At 41.6% G+C, this 19,850-nt stretch overlaps 3 non-coding genes across 3 annotated transcripts; all 3 read right to left on the bottom strand.

Moving 5' to 3' along the window:
* Positions 1–5,997: 5,997 nt before the first annotated feature.
* trnae-uuc (transfer RNA glutamic acid (anticodon UUC)) lies at positions 5,998–6,069 on the bottom strand. The gene has a single exon. It is a non-coding gene; the product is annotated as a tRNA-Glu (tRNA).
* Positions 6,070–17,754: 11,685 nt separating this feature from the next.
* On the bottom strand, positions 17,755–17,826 carry trnae-uuc (transfer RNA glutamic acid (anticodon UUC)). Its single transcript has one exon. It is a non-coding gene; the product is annotated as a tRNA-Glu (tRNA).
* Positions 17,827–18,784: 958 nt separating this feature from the next.
* trnaf-gaa (transfer RNA phenylalanine (anticodon GAA)) lies at positions 18,785–18,857 on the bottom strand. Its single transcript has one exon. It is a non-coding gene; the product is annotated as a tRNA-Phe (tRNA).
* Positions 18,858–19,850: the final 993 nt, after the last annotated feature.

Raw genomic sequence — 19,850 nt, 5'->3', positions numbered from 1 at the left:
AAACCACCAGGAAAAAACTGTATTCAGTAAGCAAAATAAGAGAGTTTTTGGATTTAACAAAAGGTAGGAGAGGCGTAGATATAAAACAGTCGTTTCCAGATCTGAAATTGTTTTTGAATTCTGCACATATAGCCCTTAAGAAAGCTACAACACAAGAATTAGATCAACCAAAAAGGTATAGACTGAAGAAATTCATGCAAACAGTTAGGAAAACGTTACATCAGAAAACCAAAGTATAAATATTTATTTATTTATTTATTTATTTATTTATTGGAAAAATGGATAGGTTTTATAGGAATTTTACATCTTTTACTGTTTGCTTTTTCTTAGTCTTTTTAAACTTTTTAGCCATCATGGACAGAATTAATTTTATCTCTTTTAATGTCAATGGTTGTTGGCAGGATTTTAAGAGAGCACAGTTATTTGAATTTTTAGAACAGAAGAGGGTGGGAGTGGCTTTTTTACAGGAGACACACACAGACAGAGAGAATGAGGCAGAATGGCTTGCTGAATGGAGAGGGCAGTGTGTGCTGAGCCATGGAACAAATAACAGCACAGGGGTGGCTGTGCTTTTTCAACCAGGTTTGGAAGTTGACATTTTAGATTTTAAAGATATAATTAGAGGGAGGCTTGTAAAAGTGCGGACTAGGATAGGACAGATACAGTAGTTTATGATTTTATTAATGTTTATGCTCCAAATATAGGAAGGGATAGAATTGTATTTCTGAATGTTTTAAAGCAGACTCTTTTAACAGTACATGATGATGATATATTAATAGTGGGAGGGGATTTTAACTGTACAGTAGATTTTAATAAGGATAGGAATAGTATTGAACCTCATCCTCCTTCAGCGAGAGAATTGGCTGCTATTTTAAAGTTCAGTGGCTTGGTTGATGTTTGGAGGTGTCTGCATCCCACCACTCGCCAGTATACCTGGTCACACCGCCTTTCTCAGTATACAGTTAGAGCAAGATTGGATAGGATATATGCACTCAAACACCACCTCAATAAATTCACACAAGCAACAATAATACCGAACAGTTTGTCTGACCATCATTGCACTCTGATCACAGCAATTACAGGTAAAGAAATACACAGGGTATCTCAGTGGTATTTTAACACCAAATTATTGCAAAATACTAATTTTACAAAACAGTTTAAGGATTTTTGGTTAAAATGGCAAGAACAAAAAAGCCAATTTAAGAATCTGAGGCAGTGGTGGGATGTAGGAAAAGCGCAAATTAAATTATTTTGTCAGCAGTACACCTTAGACATAACCAAGTCACTGAACTCAGTCATAAGAGAGCTAGAGAGAGAGATCCTACAGTTAGAGACTGAGCAGAGCACAGCTGCAAAGGAGACCCTGGTGGAGCGGAGACAAGCTTGGGCAGCATGCTGGAGGAGAAGGTGCGGGGGGCACAAGTGCGATCTCGATTTATTGAGCTGAGAGATATGGATGCTCCTACAAGCTGCTTCTTTGGTTTAGAGAAGAAGAGAGCACTTAGGAAGCGGTTGTCCTGTGTTCGGCTGCCCTGCGGTAGAGAGTTGACTGGTCAGGAGGAGATTAATGATGCGGCGGTGCAATTCTACACTGACCTGTATTGCAGTGAGTCATGTAACCAGACTGATATCAATACATTACTGGAGAGACTGCCCAGTCTGAGCTTGGAGGAGCAGCAGAGTCTGGAAATGGGACTATCTCTTCAAGAGTTGACCACTGCTGTCAAGCAGCTGGCTAGAGGGAAAGCACCAAATCGAATTGATGGACTGTCAGTAGAGTTTAATCAGCACTTCTGGAAGGAGCTGGGGCCAGATTTGCTGTTGGTGCTGCAAGAGAGCCTGGAGGCAGGGGAGCTGCCTCTAAGCTGCCGCAGGGCCGTCATCACACTGCTGCCCAAAAAAGGGGACCTGTGCATGCTTAAAAACTGGAGACCTGTCTCAATGCTATGTACCAATTTAAAAATATTTTCTCGAAGTTTAGCGATGAGACTGAGGAACTGTTTGGATAAAATAATTCACCCTGATCAGACTTATTGTGTACCTGGGAGAACAATATTCGATAATATTTTTTTAATCCGGGATTTTTTATCGATAGCTAAGAAGGGTGATTTTAATGTGGGACTGGTCTCTTTGGATCAAGAGAAAGCTTTTGATCGCGTCGACCACCACTACCTTTTTGAGACCCTGGAAGCCTTTGGGTTCGGCCCTCAGTTTATTAAATTTATTAAACTTTTATATAGTAATGTTTTTAGCGTTTTAAAAATAAACGGTGGGCTGAGTCAACCCTTCTCAGTGTGCAGGGGAATCAGGCAGGGCTGCCGCCTGTCTGGGATGTTGTACTCCATCTCCATTGAGCCCCTGCTGTCTCTGTTGAGGAGCAAGCTGGCGGGCTGGACGGTGCCTTTCTCAGCCCCTCCTGCCATAGTGAGGGTGTCAGCATATGCTGATGATATCACTGTTTTTATTAGTAATAAAAGAGACGTCCAGGAACTGCATCAGAGTTTAAGTATGTTTCAGAGAGCATCATCCGCAAGAATTAACTGGGCCAAGAGTGATACCTTCCTGTCAGGGAGCTGGCAGGAGGGTGGCCCTCCTGTTTTGCCCCAGGTTTTGAGGTGGGGTAGGACAGGGATGAAGGTGCTGGGCGTGTTCCTTGGTACTGATACTTACATGGAGCAGAATTGGGAGGGGTTGATTGAGAAGGTGAAAGGCCGACTGGGTCAGTGGCGGGGGCTGCTGGCTCAGCTGTCCTATAGAGGGAGGGTCCTGGTCATTAACAATCTTGTGGCCTCAATGCTATGGCATAGGTTGGTTTGTCTGGATCCTCCTAGAGACTTGGTGACCAGCCTGCAGAGACTTCTTGTAGAGTTTTTCTGGGGTGGGAATCACTGGCTGAAGCCAGCTGTGCTCTATCTCCCCCGGGATGAGGGGGGGCAGGGGTTGGTCAGTATCACAGGCAGGGTGGCAGCTTTTCGTTTATTAACAGTACAGAGACTCTTGTACACTGGGGAGGGGGCTCACTGGAAGCAGCTTGTCTGTTTTTTTTTAAGTAAAGTAGGAGGGCTGGGGTTTAAATATGACCTGTTTTTAATTGACCACGGTGCTCTGGACAGTTCTGACCTGCCGTCTTTTTATCAAAGTGTTTTACAGACTTGGAGAACAGTGAGGGTGGGAAGAGAGGAAGCTTCAATGACAGCCCAGAGGCTGCTAGAGGAGCCCATTCTTTTCAATCCCATCTTCGCAGTGCAGTGCCTTCATTCACAGGCTCTGCAGACCAGCTTTTTGAGGGCTGGAATAGTCAGGCTGGCTCACCTGATGACCCCTGAACTCTCTCGCTGGCTCAGTGCGGCTGAGCTGGCTGCCAGGCTGGGCTGGCGCAGCGAGAGGCAGGTGGAAAGGATGGTGAGTCAGGTTAGGAGCTGTCTCTCCCCAGAGCTCAGTGAGGCTCTGAAAGAGGAGATGGCTGAGGAACAGGGGGATCAGAGACAGGGTGCTGCTTTTCCTGTGTTATTGGTAACTCCAGTAGAGATTAAAGAAGATGAGGGGGAGGAGGAAGAGAAAGGAATGCTCTTAAAACTACAAAAACTCAAAAATATAGATTTTGTAAATTTAAATAGTAAAGAGATGTATAAACTGTGTATTAAGGCAACCCATTGCAGCAAACTGAGAGGGATGGTAGATACCAAATGGAGGACTCATCTGTCACTGGGAGATGAGGTGACCCCAGAATGGAGGGTGCTGTACAAACCCCCCTTAGACAAGAGAGCAGGAGATCTCCAGTGGAGGCTCCTGCATGGTATCCTGGCCACAGTCCGGTTCCTGCACAGAATCAACTATGAAATCAGCTCGGTCTGTGATTTCTGTCAGCAGGAAGACACCATTTTTCATATGTACAGCGAGTGTAGGAGACTGAAGCCCCTCTTCAGCCTCCTGCAAGAGAGACTGCAACAGCTGGGAGCAGTTTTTACTCTGACACTTTTTATTTTTGGGGTCCCCTATAGGCAAAAACACAAGTATACTTGTGTGCTGATAAATTTCCTTTTAGGTTTGGCAAAGTTGCCATTTTAATATCCAGAAGGAATAAGCGGACAGGTATAGGGCAGGCAGATGTGGTCAGACTCTTCAGAGTACTAGTGGTTAGCAGGTTAAAGGTGGATTTTGCCTATTTTAAACTTTTTAATGACCTACAGAGCTTCCAGGAGAGGTGGTGTGTGGGAGAGGCTGTCTGCTCGCTCAGTGAGGAGGGAGAGCTCAATGTGATTTTATAAAAACAAATAATTTATTTATTACTTATTTATTTATTTTTTTAATCATAGTCTGCTTTTTAATAGTTTTTTTTAGACTTTCTTTTAATCCTTTAGCATTCTAACGAAAATGTAGTACTGTTATATTATTTAATAAAGGATTGTTAAAACTCTCTCTCTCTCTCTCTCTCTCTCTCTCTCTCTCTCTCTCTCTCTCTCTCTCTCTCTCTCTCTCTCTCTCTCTCTTCCATTTAGCTGGTTACCCCTGAAGGCAATTAATTAATATTACATTTTGCAATCAAGGATGATATAATGCGCAAGGATACTTGTCTTTCATTAGAGCTGAAATAAATTATAGCGCTTTGAGATTATATATGTTACTAGCTGATTGTTTAGAAATGTAATTAATTATATTACGAAATAGCTCAGTTGGGAGAGCGTTAGTCTGAAGATTTAAAGGTCTCTGGTTCGATCCCTGGTTTCGGCAAACAGTAAGAAGATTTTTGTTTTGTATTGTTTTGAACTAAAAAACAGAACACATTTTTTTCTTCAGTGTAATTGGAGGAAATAATAATGTATCAGAGTGCCATTTTCTAATGTGATTAAGAAATGCAAAAAGCACCTTCCCTGGGTGTGCTTGAACCACCAACTTTTCGGTTAACAGCCGAACGCGCTAACCGATTGCGCCACAGAGACCAATCTGCTCTGCTGTAACTGAGACTACATCTAAGAAGAAAGCAACACTGGGCAGGAAAGTGTAATCACAATTACATGTATTCAAACCATTTATATTTATTCACAAATAACACAAACTCTTCCATTGCTAAAAAAATATATTAAAAAAAATCTCCCTTTGTGCTTCTCGGAAGGTATACGATGGAGGGCGCGCTGCAGTTTTTCAGCCTGGGGAATATTACAAATTAGGAGACTCCTTTTAAATACACATGTAGGGCGGGCATCTCTGTTACAAAGAATTGCCACACTTTGTATTTATCTCCATAATGCGTTGGGACTAAATACGCAGATACGTTAAAACTATTTGGAGAATGCGGGCATCGATCCCGCTACTTCTCGCATGCTAAGCGAGCGCTCTACCATTTGAGCTAATTCCCCTTGGATTGTGCCAGCGATTCTCATAGTCTACATCGCAGCTTGATATGATAAATACAGATTGTCAGTTGTTTATTGGTAATGCAGTCTGCCATTTGCAAATTCAAAAAATAAATTAATTAACTAAATAGCAAATATTTCGACTAGAAGTATGTTTTCAATTTCTTCAAAAAGTAGTCTCAGCTCGTTGATTCAGTCGCTTTAAAATCCACCTCTGTGTCCCGATGCATCAGCGCTGTGTGCTGTGGCTCGAGCTTGTTTGACGAGGCAGAATTTAAAATGGTATTGCGTACTGACAAGAGTTTGGTATCAGCTGTTGATTTCCTTGAAAATCTTTTATAATAAAATGAACACATTTATTCATTTTAAAAATAAGTAAAAGTCAAATGTCAGCAGTGGGATTTGAACCCACATCTCCATTCGGAAACCAAAAATGAATGGTCTCATCCATCTGGAACGATTGGTTATGCATTTATACAGTATCAACCTTAATGTGAGTTGAGAGGCACCGGCATAACCATGTGAGCTGATGTGAATATATATATATATTTATTTATTTATTTATTTCAAGTAACTGTAGCTTTATTATCATAGTGAAAACACATTACCACAGTTCTGTAACAAAATGACAATAACAAAGACATTCCCATACCGGGAGTCGAACCCGGGCCACCTGGGTGAAAACCAGGAATCCTAACCGCTAGACCATATGGGAAGCTGATTTGCAAAGTTATTTTTTATTGGCAATGCAGTCTGCCATTTGCAAATTCAAAAAAAAAATAAAAATAAATAGCAAACATTTCGACGAGGTATGTTTACAATTTCTTCAAAAAGTAGATCCGCATATACCAACTGTTACTCCATGAATGATGTAATGACAAGTGTAAAAAAAGAAACGGATTGAAGCCAACCCAAAAAATGTAAGATTATTTATTTCAATATCGTTGTAGCTATAAACGATGCACGCATTTTACAATAGCAATTGCTATATGACAATGACCAATAAGTAATTTTGTGGCAATACTGTATACAATGTGAACAGAATCAGACATTCCTCTGTTGCCTCGAAGAAACATCTACAATTTACAACATCTACAATCTTAGCCACAGCTGTGATTATCTAGCCTTGTTACACAGTATAAATAGTTATTAATTGTAAAATATTAAAATCCGACCTGCAGGTTAACAGATCCATCATAAACTTTGTGAAATCAAATACATTCAAGAAGCAAACATTTTGATTTTCCACATTCCTAACGTTGAGTGAAAAGTTTTCAGTTTTTTTTTCCTGTGGACCCCCTGGACTGTCTCTGAGGACCCCAGGTTAAGAACCACTGCTCTGGATTAAAGAGCATCATTTTATTACTCTCTCTCTCTCTCCCTCTTGTGGTCACAGAGTGTAGTTCAGTTAGTTCTGTTTGGTGTTTTGATGAAACATTGACGAGAGTCTCTGCAATGGGGGTCCTGTATGGGTGGTTTCATGGTGTAATGGCTAGCACTCTGAATCTACCCGGATGTCAGGACTGCCCAGTCCCTGACCACCTTCCGGCGCCTCCTCAAGACACACCTCTTCAGACAGGACCTGTAAAACCCAACGCTCCCCTTCTGGACAATATAGCACTCTGCCTTTAATGTACTTTAACTTGCACTTATCTGTTCCCTATTTTACTGTATTTAATCCTGCGCTGAACCTAATATGTAGTATCTCATTTTTTAAAAATTTTAGTGTGTGTGTGTGTGTGTGTGTGTGTGTGTGTGTGTGTGTGTGTGTGTGTGAGTGTGTGTGTGTGTGTGTGTGTGTGTGTGTGTGAGAGAGAGAGAGAGAGAGAGCGTCCTGAGACTGAGGCAACACATCCAGGATGAGCAGGTGCGGACTGGCCATCGAGAAGTGCGGGAGAATCCCCGGCAGGCCGGTCTGTTTGGACCTGCGTGTGCCGCTGGTCTACATTTGATTCATAATTTTTGTTTTTTTTTCTTCCCATTACATACTGTGAATTACGCTGTTATTAACTTGGCAGTCTCGCGCTCACTCATCACCACACCAGTCATCTCTTGGGTAGATCCAATATCGCAATATCTAAGGGGGGGTGAGGAGTGGCCACTCCCTGATTCAACTTGCCCGGATTTTCTTAGAACGTGATTGGTTAGCCAGATTTCGTCTTTCGTTTGAACCTCTTCTATTCATAGTGGATGATAGCGATGGGCAGTTTGATTCTTTTTTGGAGTCGAGTCATTTGATTCAGTTCAGTTTAGTGAATCGATTCATTTCTTTCATTTGATTCACTGATTCAATGACACAAAACCAATCAATGTAGATCGCATTAAGATTGTTTACGTTGGTTTATTTGAACCGGAAAGAACAATTCGTTCGTGAACTGCACATCACTAGTGGATGAGTGTCAGTGTAAAAAATGGAGAGAAAGAAAAGGTGGGGCAGAAAAGAATAGAGACAAACGGCAACGGACATGTTCCGCAGGCCGGCTGGTAGTAGAGAGAGCGAGGGAGGTCAGGATGCCAGTGTTAATCAGCCGACTCAGCCTAGGGAGCCCACTGAAGAAGATGACGCTGTGGCAGGGTCGAGCACAGCAGGTACAAGCAGTACAGTTTATGGTTGCATTAAAATAGATTAAAGACTGGGCTGCGCCTCGTACCTAATAACGCCTTGGCTGTGACACATTGCTTTTATAAAATGGTTACACCAATATTTGTAATGTTAGTCACTTTTTGAGATCTAGTCAGCTATGTGTAGCGCCCCCCTCCACCAAAACACCGTTCAATAGCCAACCCAGGGATAACCCCCTCGGTTATCCCTATAACTAAATTGACTATCTTAAAATAACCAATTAAATAGAATTAATGACTACGCCAATTTGAAGTTAATATAACTCCAAATAAATAACAGGTTTTTTAAAAATCAAGACAGCACAGTATGTAAAGTGAGGACAACAAGGAATAAAAACAAGAATTTTATTTAAACAAAATATCACAGCCTTTACCTATAGCAGCAGATTAGATAGCAACAACCTTTAAACTATAACAGCAGATTATTAACCAAGAGCGATCCCATTAGACCCTAAGCACTAGGATACTTCAAAACCAAGTCATATCACACCAACACTTCTAAATAAAAAGATAATTCACAGCACAATAACGCTTAAAAAAAAACAGCCTTCAAAACAAATAGTGGTTTCCACAAACACAATTCCAAACAATAAAACAAACCTTAAATAACACACTTAAACTAATCAGTGATTTTCATAAAAAAACAGAAATCATATAACCAAAAAAAAAAATACCTAATACTTAAACACTCCATTGGCCGCTATTTTCGTTAATACACAAGTTGATAAAGTGCAGGTGTGCAATCAACAGTTAACAGGCCTTTTATAAACTATGCATTGTAAACACATACACAATTACAGTTAGGGTGATCAAGACAAAGACGCTACTCTAAAACAACCAGTAACACAAAAAAAAAAAAAAAAAGGTTTGTATGCAGCGCTCAGATAATTACATCGATATTCACAGGATCGTCATTACCAACTCAGAATACAGACAATGCACATTCTCTTTTGTAATCAACCCCATACAATTACGACCGACGTCTAAGAGCACGGGGATACTTCACTGAAACCACTCCAATATAGGGCGGACCAAACTATTCAATATGAATAGTAGTAGTTTACCATTAACTTCTAGCGCTTCAGCCAATTCACAGCGCCTCAGTATTACACTTGCAAAGTTACAATCCTTACCAAACAGTAGTTCCCCGACCCGTGCTCTCAGCTCACAAATCTCTCAAACCCGGTCGCCCCCTTGCTGATCAACCCCACCTGTTTTTATACAGCTAGACCCATTACGAATTATCACTGCAATTACTATTGAGACCAGTAGTCTCCCTGGGGTTTAAAGGGACAGTGCAACAGTAAATATAATAAAAATCACACAATAAAACTCAATCTTATTACATTCAAAAAAATAAACAATACATCCATTGCACATCCGTTACAACTCTCCCCTGAAATTTAAAATGTGTCCACACATTTGCTCAACCAGAACAAAGCGATATCTCCATCCTTACAGCAACGAAGGTGTAGAAGAAAGTCTCCATTCCAATATCGCAAGAAAGTGATTGAATACTTAAGCACTTATAACAGTCCATACTTTTAGATTTGTAGTCCTGCATAGCACCAATTAAAAGACATCAGCCCTATATCAAAGGGGCCTATAGACCTCAAGGGCCTGGCATGGCTTAATCCAGATTCTGGTTGTATAACAGGGTCATCACTGACAGCTGGTCCGATTGAAACAACTGGAGTAGAAGGGGTAGCAACAGCCTCAATGTCATCAGAAGTCCCGAAATCAGTAGGCAACGTTCCCTCAGAAGCAGTCTCAGGAGCATCAATAGCCTCAAGAACAGCCGACCCCGTAGATGCAATAGGGGCAGGAACCTCTCCTCCAGGAATCTCACGCTCATGGGTAGCCGGTCTTCCCCCTAAAGGCTGCAATACACCAGGAAAACACAAACCCACCCCGGGATACCCCCACCGAGATGGCTCTCCCTGGACAGAGGACGGTTCCCCTTACACTACAGATTTGACTGGAGGAAAAAGACAGGGAGTCAATAAATTACGATGGAGCACCCTCTCATCACCTACCCCATCTTCCCTTTTAACAACATAAACAGGCAAATCTAAATTTGACTGTTTTACGATATAGTACGGTTCTACCTCCCATCTATCCACCAATTTACCTTTCCCACGGTAGCGTTTATTTCTGACCAACACTCTCTGCCCTGGTATTAACCCTTTGCGGTCCATTGTCGGACTGGGTCCGACATTGCAATTATTCCTCACAGGTCCTTTGTCGGACTGGGTCCGACATCATTATAGCAACGCAATAAACGGGTGTTTAGTCGTTTTTTCTCCGGAAAAAGCCGAGAAAACCATTCAATTGCCGAGTGGGAGCGACAGGAGCCGAGACAAGTCGGGGGGGGGGGGGGGGGAATGCGTATCTCATGAATAGTCATACATGGTATCAGGTATCAGAATGGGGCGTTCATAGTAAACAAGCTGGCTGAGTGCGTCAGCGCACAGAGACTATCATGGACATTTGCAGAGCTTTTTTCAGATGTTATAATAATAAAATAATGACTTTGATCGCATTATTGAGGAGTTTGGTGATAAAACGAGTGATCCGGAGATGATCGATCGGTATGTACGACTATTATTATTATTTATTTCTTACATAGGTGAACGCTATAGCAAACAAAAGGGTGGGGCGGTGCTGGAGATGCCTACTGAGTGCTTTGTTGATATGCAGGGCCATTTAAACCCGTTTGACTGTGAAAAAAAATACTTTTAAACAGCGCGTATAAAATTAACTGCGCGTGTGAAAATTAATTAGACCTGGCGTGCCTGACGCGCAGTTAATAAATGGACCGCAAAGGGTTAATGGGCCGCCCCGAGCTTTCTTATCAAAGTGATGCTTCTGGGCCGTAGCAGCTTGTTCTGACAATTCCCCAGCCTTCCCATAAGCATAACACATCCTTTTATGATGCTGTTGTACCCACCCATCCACAGTCTGTCCCTCTCCAGACCATTCAAGTGTCAAATCAATAGGTAAACGAGCATATCTTCCATACATCAAGTAAAAAGGAGCAAAACCTGTGGAAGCATTAACAGTGTTATTGTAAGCGTGTACCATTTCCAAAACAAAGTCAGACCACCTGTACCTTTTCTCCCTCCCCAATGTGGCCAACATGCTCAACAAGGTACGATTAAAACGCTCACATTGTCCATTCCCAGCAGGATGATAAGGTGTTGTATGCGATTTCTTTACGCCATACAGAGCACAAAGCTCCCTCATAACCTGCGATTCAAAGTTTGGACCTTGATCAGAGTGAAATTGCAAAGGGCAGCCATAATGTAATATAAAGTTCTGCCACAAGGCCCTAGCCGTTGTAACTGCAGTCTGATTTCTAGTAGGTACTGCAATGGCATATCGAGTAAAAGGATCAGTGATCACCAAGATATGTTCACGGCCACTAGCTGCTTTTTCTAAAGTAAGGAAGTCCATAGAAACTAATTGTAGAGGTGCAGATGTAGTGATAGGCACTAATGGGGCATACTCTTGGGGAGTCTTCCGGGTGCAACACTGCTGACACTGCGCACACCACTGCTGAATATCAGCCTGCATATTAGTCCAGTAAAAGCGTGTCCTCACTAACCCCCCATGTCTTCTCAGCCCCAAAATGACCAGCATGATCATGTAGTTGTTCCAATACAAAAGTCTTACAGTTAGCGGGTACCACCACTTGCTGTACTACGTCAAAGGTTCGTGAATCCTTATACTCTCGACATAATAATCCACTCCTTATATGCAACTTGCTCCATTGCTTCAATAACTGACGACACTCCGAGGACTGATCATTTCTCTCTTGCCAGTTAGGGAACCTTCCTTTTACTTTCAATTGTAACACTGCACTCACCCCTGGGTCCTCTTGCTGCGCCTGCTTCCATCCACCGTCTTCGAGTACTGCTTCCCCCTGGGCCATCTGCGTGGAAGCAACCCCCAACTCCACTGCTGGAAGCACTTGTAAACAGGCTTGAACCACCTGTTGGGGAATACAGACCTGCGCTGGTGCAACTGCAAGATCTTCTTCAGTATCGCTGTAATCTTGCACCTGAGGCCACCTAGACAGTGCGTCCGCATTACCGTTTGTTTTCCCAGATCGGTATTTAATCTCAAATTGATAGTTGGACAGTTGAGCAACCCACCGCTGCTCCAATGCTCCCAACCTGGCCGTATTCAAATGTGCAAGAGGGTTATTATCAGTATATACTACAAAGGGTGAGACAGCCAAATACTCTTTAAACTTTTCTGCAATGGCCCATTTTAGAGCCAAAAACTCAAGCTTAAATGAGCTGTAGTTAGCATCATTACGTTCCGCAGGACGTAAACTTCGACTGGCATATGCTATTACCCTCTCTTTACCTTCTTGTACCTGGGATAAAATAGCTCCCACTCCAACCTTACTGGCATCTGTATAAAGAACAAATGGTTGCCCATAATCAGCATAAGCCAATATAGGGGCTACCAATAACTGACCTTTAAGTGTCTGAAAGGCCTGCTCTTGTTCCACCTCCCACTTCCAGCTGGCAGCAGATTTCTTGAAGCCAGACCGCTTGTATTTTGACATCCCACAAAGTAAGACATGCAAGGGAGAGGCAATCTTGGCAAAATCAAAAATGAAACGGCAGTAGTACCCAACCATTCCAAGAAAAGATCTCAGTTCTTTTACATTGGAGGGTGCTTTCCATTCTTTGACAGCCCTTATCTTCTCAGGGTCTGGTTCAATCCCTTGTTCAGAAACCACGTGCCCCAAGTAGCTCACCTTTTCCTGTAGCAGGTGACACTTGGCTGGCTTTAGCTTTAAGCCATGTTTCTTCAAACGTCCAAACACCAGGTCTAAGCTGTTTAAATGGCTATCAAAGTCAGGAGAAAAGACAATTATATCATCCAAGTACAGTAGGAGAGTGTCGAAGTTCTGATCCCCTAGGCATCTCTCAATTAATCTTTGAAAAGTCCCAGGCGCATTACACAGCCCAAAGGGCATGCGCTTGAATTCATACAGTCCCATGGGCGTAACAAAGGCAGTCTTAGCTTGATCATCCGGGTGCATTTTAACTTGCCAATAACCTGAAGCCAAATCCAAAGTAGAAAATATCTTAGATTTTTTCAAAGAGGCCAAAGACTCCTCAATCCTTGGTAATGGATAGGCATCTTTACAGGTGTGAGCATTTAGCTTTCTATAATCTACACAAAACCTAATGGTGTTGTCTTTCTTCTTAACTAAAACTATTGGAGACGCCCATGGACTACAACTTTCCGTGATTACTTCAGTATCTAACATCCGAATTAACAGTTCCTTTACCTCACTATACAGCTTAGGAGGAATCTGATGATATCGGTCCCGAATTGGTGCAGTATTACCTGTAGGGATCCGATGAGTGACCGTTTCCGTAGCACCATAGTCATCTTCGTGTTCAGAGAACACCTCTCTGTGTTCGTACAGTAGTTTAACGAGTTTCCCTTGCTGCTCTAAAGTCAACTCTGTCCCCTGCAAATCAATGGGCACTGGCAGTTCAAACGAAGACCCCCGGCCCTGCACAGCAGCGCACTGATCTACCACCTCCTGCTGGGAATAGACGTTAACACGCACTACCTGGTCTGTTACAAACTCAAGCTGGATCTCAGGACCCTGGCCGGTATCGATAGATTCCACTTCAAACAGTTCTTCTAATTGAACATGGGAAGGCAAACATACTGCAACGTCACTGAGATTTAAAATCCTAACTGGCACCCGACCTTGCTCAATTTTCACTAAGCAACGTGCCACCATTACATTTCCAGGGAGAACTTCGGTTCCATTGGGTTCTAAAAGAGCCACCCCATTTCTCCCCAGCCTACAATCTATTTTGCACACCACAACCTTTTCAGACTGGGCAGGTATCTCAACTATACACCCTGGAATTGGCTTAACCACCCCCAATTTGCCATCCTTTGTACTCGATTGTAAGCTATGCTCATAAACTCTTAGAGTTTGCTGCCACACTTTCTCCTGAGTAGATGCAGCTGTCATTTTCTCCAAATAGCCCACCCCAAACTGGCTAAAGAAGCTATCCCGACACTCCTGAATAACATTCATCCCAAGTAGACCTGGCATGAGACCACCACAACTATCCTTCACTATGATAACTCCTTTATTAGGAATCACCTGTCCACATACTTCGATGTCCAGTTCTACATACCCACAATACGGTATTGTTAACCCATTACCAGCTACAATGGTTAACCACCTTGATGGATCCCGAAGCCGTTTCTCTTTACCACCAAAATGACTACGAAAATAGCTCTCCTTTAAGGTGGTCACTTGAGACCCAGTGTCTATAAGACAAGGTGTATCTACACCCCCCATCGATACAATAAGTACGGGACAATCCCCAATTACATTATCAGTCTCCACCTCTGAAGGACCGGTAATCTCTACACCCAACGTCTGGTCCACAACCTTGGGTGAAATTAGTTTAAAGTCGGTCTTTATTTGATTTCTTTCTGGACACCTCCTCAAAATATGACCACTACGCTGACAACCTCGACAGATTGGCTGACCCCCTTCATCGTACCGATCTAACTGATGACCCTGATTCCTAGATGGATACCGGGAACCTTGACCACGCCCTCTTTGATAAGACACAGCTTGTCTTCCAGACACATCCCCTCTGACCTCCTCAACCAACTGAGTAGTTAACTGTTTTAAATCAGCTCTAATTGATTTTAAAATCTGCTCTGTAAGTTCCTGTTTTAATTCTGACAGACCCCCATCGCCACCAGTTACAGGGGATGCCCCTCCTACAGCACCGCTTCTCTCAGAGGTAAATGACCTGGTTACAGTACCAGCCTGCATAAACACCTCTTTCCCCTCATTTACCCAATCCAGTGCCTGTTTCTTTATTGCAACAAATGAAATATCATTATCAATCCTAATTTGAGACCGAAGTTCTCTTTTTAAGCCAACCTCCATTAAACCGGCCACAAAATGATCTCTCAGAACTTTATCCGGCTCAGCTAAACTCTTTGGATCACGTTTCTCTAAGTGGTTCATCATCTCCTGTAAGTTGAGTGCAAACTCCCGAACACTCTCCCCACTAAGCTGTTGTCGGGAGAAAAACTGTGCCCTAACCGCAGACAAAAGCAATGTGTCACCATATAGTTCCTTCAACTTATCAAAAACTTGCTGTACTGTAGATCGCTCAACTGCTGCAGAAGCTAAAATTTCTCGTTTCGCCTCACCTTCTAAACTACCCAACAGCATTTCCACTTTCTGTATCTCAGCAAAAGGTTGCCCTCCAATGTAAGATTTCATATTACTCTTCCACTCGGCAAAAGAAATCCCATCCTTTTACCAGAAAATTTTGAAATCCATGGAGCACCAAACATATGGAAAAACCATTGTGCACGCCGGAGATGCAACTTGATCACTACCCGACTGCATATTCACCTCACTCCACACACCTGCTCTAAAATACTTGATCCTGCCATCTGCGCCAAGTTGTAGCGCCCCCCTCCAAAACACCGTTCAATAGTTTACCAAGGATAACCCCCTCGGTTATCCCTATAACTAAATTGACTATCTTAAAATAACCAATTAAGTAGAATTAATGACTACGCCAATTTGAAGTTAATATAACTCCAAATAAATAACAGGTTTTTTAAAAATCAAGACAGCACAGTATGTAAAGTGAGGACAACAAGGTATAAAAACAAGAATTTTATTTAAACAAAATATCACAGCCTTTACCTATAGCAGCAGATTAGATAGCAACAACCTTTAAACTATAACAGCAGATTATTAACCAAGAGCGATCCCATTAGACCCTAAGCACTAGGATACTTCAAAACCAAGTCATATCACACCAACACTTCTAAATAAAAAGATAATTCACAGCACAATAACTCTTAAAAAAAAACAGCCTTCAAAACAAATAGTGGTTTCCACAAACACAATTCCAAACAATAAAACAAACCTTAAATAACACACTTAAACTAATCAGTGATTTTCATAAAAAAACAGAAATCATATAACCAAAAAAAAATACCTAATACTTAAACACTCCATTGGCCGCTATTTTCGTTAATACACAAGTTGATAAAGTGCAGGTGTGCAATCAACAGTTAACAGGCCTTTTATAAACTATGCATTGTAAACACATACACAATTACAGTTAGGGTGATCAAGACAAAGACGCTACTCTAAAACAACCAGTAACACAAAAAAAAGGTTCGTATGCAGCGCTCAGATAATTACATCGATATTCACAGGATCGTCATTACCAACTCAGAATACAGACAATGCACATTCTCTTTTGTAATCAACCCCATACAATTATGACAGACGTCTAAGAGCACGGGGATACTTCACTGAAACCACTCCAATATAGAGCGGACCAAACTATTCAATATGAATAGTAGTAGTTTACCATTAACTTCTAGCGCTTCAGCCAATTCATAGCGCCTCAGTATTACACTTGCATACGATGGAGGGCGCGCTGCAGTTTTTCAGCCTGGGGAATATTACAAATTAGGAGACTGCTTTTAAATACACATGTAGGGCGGGCGTCTCTGTTACAAAGAATTGTCACACTTTGTATTTATCTCCATAATGCGTTGGGACTAAATACACAGATACATTCAAACTATTTGGAGAATGCGGGCATCGATCCCGCTACTTCTCGCATGCTAAGCGAGCGCTCTACCATTTGAGCTAATTCCCCTTGATTTATGCCAGCGATTCTCATAGGCTCCATCGCAGCTTGATACGAGCAAATTCAGATTGTCTCGGCAATGTAGTCTGCCAATTGCAAATTCAAAAAATAAATTAATTAACTAAATAGCAAATATTTCGACGAGAGGTATGTTTTCAATTTCTTCAAAAAGTAGTCTCAGCTCGTTGATTCAGTCGCTTTAAAATCCACCTCTGTGTCCCGATGCAGCAGCGCTGTGTGCTGTGGCTCGAGCTTGTTTGACGAGGCAGGCAATGCAAAAATGCCAAAACTTGCTTTTGTATCACACGACAAACTTAAGGTCTGCTTTAACGGCTTGGCTGTCTCAAGTTAGTTTGTATTGTTAATGTAACACCTCGTTGTTGCACAGTCATTGTATCATATGAAGTCTCTGTTGTGCTACCAAGATATTGCCAGTTGGGGGCGACGGTCTGCCAATAAAATTAATATTGTATTTTCAGTGACTTCAACAATTAGTCTGTTTACAACAAAAATGTAATCTGTGTTAGGAACACTATTTTAGTCTGATTTAAAATGGAAATTAAAATGGTATTGAGTGCTGACAAGAGTTGGTATCAGCTGTTGATTTCCTTGAAACAATCTTTTATAGTAACAATCTTTTATATAAAATTGTACTGACAGAAGTGGGATTTGAACCCACGCCTCCATTCGGAGACCAAACCACACATTTCTTTGGAAAGACAGAGTTTTGCTCTATTAAACGCCCGGGAGCGAGAGGATGCTACCTGAGCCGTCGGGAGCGAGTGTCAGATTGTTGTATGTTATGTGTCTAAACTGCTCTTTCTCTCACTTTTACGTCACCCCTCTCAAGCCCTCGTAGGCAACCAGTGAAATGTGAGGTGATGTGAATAGAGTCAAATACATTGCATCATTCTGTGTGTTTGTGTATATATATATATATATATATATATATATATATATATATATATATATATATATATATATATACATTTCAAGTAACTAGCTTTATTATTACAATGAAAACACATTACACATGACCACAGTTCTGTAACAAAATGACAATAACAAAGACGTTCCCATACCGGGAGTCGAACCCGGGCCGCCTGGGTGAAAACCAGGAATCCTAACCGCTAGACCATATGGGAAGCGGAGGAGCAACCTCATGGACATGCATCAGTAGCTAGTATACAGAACAATGATTGGTAAAAAACCACTAATATTTCATTACAAACACGTTACAAATTAAAGCAAACTTCAAGCCATTTATATTTATTCTCAATTAACAGAAACTCTTCCATTGCTAAAAAATATAAAAAAAAATCCCTTTGTGCTTCTCGGAAGGCATACGATGGAGGGCGCACTGCAGTTTTTCAGTCTGGGGAATATTACAAATTAGGAGACTGCTTTAAAATACACATGTAGGGCGGGCGACTCTGTTACAAAGAATTGCCACAGTGTATGTATCTCCATAATGCGTTGGGACTAAATACGCAGATACATTAAAACTACTTGGAGAATGCGGGCATCGATCCTGCTACTTCTCGCATGCTAAGCGAGCGCTCTACCATTTGAGCTTATTCCCCTCGAATTGTGCCAGTGATTCTCATGGGCCGATGTGTTCACCAGTTACACCACAGAAATGCTATGGTTTGAGATAAGAGCACAGGCTTAAATATAAAATGTCTCCTCTGCTTTTACAATGGCTTAATAATAATAATAATAATAATAATAATAATAATAATAATAATAATAATAATAATAATAATAATAATAATAATAATAATAATAATAATAATAATTGATAGCTCTGACAGGACATCACCACAGCCAGACTATATGGGGGAGTAGGATATAAATGTGCAGGATATAAATCTAGCCTTGGTAATCACTCCCGTATGCGGTGGCTCTCTAACAGGTTGGGCTCTGTGGCGCAATCGGTTAGTGCGTTCGGCTGTAATCCGAAAGGTTGGTTGTTGTTGCATTTCTTAATCACATTAGAAAATGGCACGCTGATACGTTGTTATTTCGTCCAATTACACTGAAGAAAAAATGTGCTCTGTTTTTCAGTTCAAAATAATACAAAACAAAAATAGTCTTGCTATTTGCCGAAACCCGGGATCGAACCAGGGACCTTTAGATCTTCAGTCTAACGCTCTCCCAACTGAGCTATTTTGGCTTGACAAGGCTAGGGAGTTTTGTCACCCCAGTAAACCTGTGTATTATGAGAAACGTTCAACAGCTCGGAAACACCACAATAGAATCCGATGCCTTTACTAATGCGTTTCGAAACTGTTAAGTTTTCTCCCAAATGCGGTTCTCAACAAATGTTTTTTTTTGTATTCCTTCCAGAGTAAGTCCAAAAGGCAAACACTGGAACTGGCTGCCTGAAAGTGCAGCGCTTGAACTGCCTCAACAAACGCTTAGCTCTAAAACGTGTACATTGAAAGTCTATTAACATCTTTAACACAATCATCTGTATTCCAATAGCGGTTAATCCACAGGGTGATCAATAAAGTGGCTGCTGGCTTTGTTTAAATATTAACAAGATGTTTTCAGGATTCACGCGTATTCTGAACAAGCACAATAGAATATGGTAGTGAAAGGACAAGAAAATAACAGGTTTATTGGCTCTGGTCTTGTATCATCACCCTGACTACTGTCCGTAAGAAAGTGGCATTAATAAAAACGTCATTATGCACCCGATACGCATGCCAGCGTCAGTGACACACTGTCGCTGGAGGTGAAAAGCGCTCAGTGCCTACTGATAAACAACATGATAAACCAGCGCTCAGTGTATAACACCTGTAACATGTTAAACCAGCGCTCAGTGTATAACACCTGTAACATGATAAACCAGCGCTCAGTGTATAACACCTGTAACATGTTAAACCAGCGCTCAGTGCCGCACCACCGCGGAGCAGCTGCCAATTGCAAGCTAGCAAGCCAATGTAGAAAGTGTCACATGACAAGTGTTCGTGGGGTGTTTTAGCTTGCTGAAATCATCTTCTTTAGAAACTTTATTTTTTTATTTTTGATGGCGCACTTTGTAAGTGATATTCTGGAAGTCGAGACTCCCTTTTCAAAGCGCATAGAAACAAGCAATCAGCAGCGACAGTGCTTCCCGGCAGCTTTTGTCAAAATTCTCTTTTTATATTTATTTTCTGTTAAC

The sequence above is a fragment of the Acipenser ruthenus genome, chromosome 55 (genome assembly GCF_902713425.1).
Source record: "Acipenser ruthenus chromosome 55, fAciRut3.2 maternal haplotype, whole genome shotgun sequence".
NCBI lineage: Eukaryota > Metazoa > Chordata > Actinopteri > Acipenseriformes > Acipenseridae > Acipenser > Acipenser ruthenus.
The sequence above is the reverse complement of the archived record's forward strand: the minus strand, read 5'-3'. Positions and strand labels throughout refer to the sequence as shown.